Source organism: Syngnathus scovelli, chromosome 2 (genome assembly GCF_024217435.2).
Source record: "Syngnathus scovelli strain Florida chromosome 2, RoL_Ssco_1.2, whole genome shotgun sequence".
Taxonomy (NCBI): Eukaryota; Metazoa; Chordata; class Actinopteri; order Syngnathiformes; family Syngnathidae; genus Syngnathus; species Syngnathus scovelli.
The window spans coordinates 9,834,639-9,837,860 of NC_090848.1; positions in this window are offsets into that span (position 1 = coordinate 9,834,639).

A 3,222-nucleotide genomic window follows, 5' to 3' on the forward strand; every position below is an offset into this window, starting at 1 on the left:
AGTGAGTGAGTGAGTGAGTGAGTGAGTGAGTGAGTGAGTGAGTGAGTGAGTGAGTGAGTGAGTGAGCGGATGGAACAATGATATGGCAATGCCAGTATTTTGAAGATAATAATTGCAAAAAAGGAACTATTTAATTTTTAGAATGATGAATTTAGTTCAAAAATTTTAATCCTGGATTGACCCCTAACCCTCAGACCTAACCCCAAACCCTTCCAACCCTAATCCCGAACTGATAGATAAATTGAAAAGCTGATTTTAGTTTGAAACCGTATTAAGACACCAAACCTATGAACCTAACCCTAACCCCTTTGTTACGTGATCATATTCATACCTCAAATGTCTTCTCATTGAAATTAAATGGAAATGAAATCAATCTGTTCCAGCCCAGGAAAAATTTGTTGTTACAATGTTTTTTTTTTTGTACAAGACAATTGCACTTAATAGTTTTTATTGTATTAAAAAAAAACATATATTCGCTCATTTGCCATCTTTTATGGTGGGTTTGACTATTTATTATTTCAAAAAAGCTCTCAATAGGCAACGCTGTTTGTAAAGCAGTCCGGCGTCAGCGTTGAGGCAGTTAATCCCGGACTAGCATAGTTTTTGCATGTCATCCCACTGAGAAGCAATCAATGATTAAAAAAAATGAGGCCACCGAGGCTGACAGCCCCTTTTTCGCAGCTCGTCTTATGTGGAATGTGAAAAATTGGCATTGACACTAATGATTCCACCTTATTAGCATAAAAACAAGTGAGTCACATTTGCATAAACTAGCAAATGTTGACGCGGTGGAGTTGACTTACAAAGATCGAATGTATCATAATCGCATTTAATGAACACTTGAACTCACTGGAATTGTTTTTTATTTTTTTTTAACTCGCTGGAAATGTTCTGCGTCCAGGTAGCTTTCTCTGGCTTCCTCCAAATGCATTTTAGAGTTGTTCTTTGAGGCCTCAATTTGAAATAATGTTCTGTTTTTTAAATAAAGGGATGGAAATTAAAAAGAGGGTTTTTTTCCAATCTGATTATCAATTAATCGGCAAAATAAGCAACAATAATTGATGATTAAAATAATTGTTAGTTGCAGGCTGCAGCCCGAGATAATTGTATATCTCATCTTGTTTATTTTTCCAAAGCAATTATAATGGCCATCATTCATAATTGGTATTCGCAAGCTGTCCACCACGAATAGCAGCGGTCCATCTGACATTAAATGACTACCAATCCAGTAGTGACCATTGTTTTTTTGAAGCGTGCTCTTCATTGATTGCCGACCACTCTACTGTATGACCTGACATTAACTAGCAAACAATCCAGTGGCATTTATCAAAAATATGCTCCAAACTGGGCAATCAATGGAAACGAGATCAACCAAATTAAAGATGTGCTTTCAACATCGGGTTAGAAAATGACCCGCTATTTTCAGTCTGAGTGGTTCACCCATTAAAATTCATATTTGAACACCACTTGGTAATTTAACGAGAAGCCTCCTGAATAAGTAAGCCATTAAGATCCCTCTAAACAGCAGTGCAACACTCTTTATGCTAAATATTGTGTCAAATCATTGCTGATGAAATTTTATCATAGTAATTTTGACCATTTTCTTGCACTGCACATTCCTTTTATAATTTTCGGAACCTATCTTTTATTTCCTTACTTCGTTTTAAAATGTTTATTTTTCTTTTGTTTTTGAAAGTTTAAATGTCTTAATGTGCCCTGCTATTGCTTGATGACCAGTCCTGTATGTACTCCACTTGTCATGCACGGTCAGCTGGAATGGAAACCAACTCATCTGGTGAGAACAAGGTGAAATTGATCAATGGGAGCTGAAAAATAAAAAAAGATGCATACAATTTTACCTATCTTGTACATTTGGCTCTTCTATTTGCACCGGTGCTTGGGAGCCAGTGCCACCTACTGGTCAAGTACACAAACAAAAAAACAACATGACTGGAGACGCTTGATATATCAATGTCGACGACTATAAACTATCAAAGGAAAAACTACCTTTTTTATAGATATGATCAATCAAATGTAAATCTAAATAATCTAATAATAAATAAACAGATCATTTTGAGTACATTATTCATACATTTAATTTGCATTCAAGTCTTTTCAACAATAACTATAAAAACATTGTAAAGTCAAATAGTGTTATCATCATACAGTATAGAAAATATCGTTTATTATTTCACATCTTTCAGATAATATGTTGTAATATATACAAAAAATATATAGACATGTAAATTTTATAAATTTGATAAAATAATATTTTATGAGCGGCTCGGTGGGACACTGAGTAGCACGTCCGCCTCACAGTTAGGAGGGTGCGGGTTTGATTCCACCTCCGGCCCTCCCTGTGTGGAGTTTGCATGTTCTCCCCGGACCCGCATGGATTTCCTCCGGGCACTCCGGTTTCCTCCCACATCCCAAAAACATGCTTGGTAGGCCGATTGAAGACTCCAAAATGTCCCTAGGTGTGAGTCCGAGTGCAAATGGTTGTTTGTCTCTGTGTGCAGTACACAGGCAAGTGTGGAAGGTACCTGCTGTGCTAAACGGAGGTCAACACATTCAAAAAACACTTTTACATCAAGTCCCTTTGAGAGTTAAGCAAATAGACAGTCGCCTTCCTTCTACTTTTCAGCGCAGTGACAAGTAGGAGTCATGACGGATGCATGACCGCAAAAAACACTAATGTCAGGGTTCAAGCAAGAAAATGACTCCCTGTGTGTACACAGCTACTTCTTTGCCCGCCAGCAAAACATTGCATTTATCTTGGATTTGAAACCCCCAGCAAGGCCTGCATATTTCCAACTGAGTGGTCAAACAGGCACAAGCGGGAGGCATACAGTAAGTGCCTGCCTCAACAAGTGCTGCCACTGACTCACTTCCCCTCTGCTATCAGCTGGTTGCCCTTGATCAACACGGGGAAATTCCCAAGACTTATTCCTATTTTGTGAAGGCGTTGGTAAAAGCCTGCTGAATTGACTCATTACGTTCAATGTCACTAGCTGTTCCTCTCTGCTCAATGTAGGCGAGACGTTTTCAGATGGGTGATTCACATTGTTTTGTCCCATCACACGCTTTTTGCATTCAACAAATAGCATGAAAACTGTGTACAAATAAATACAATAGCGGTTCCAAGACTAGAATTACAGAGAACTGTATTTTTATATACACAAAGAACAATTCTCTAAGACTTAAAAATGAAATTAGATGGTC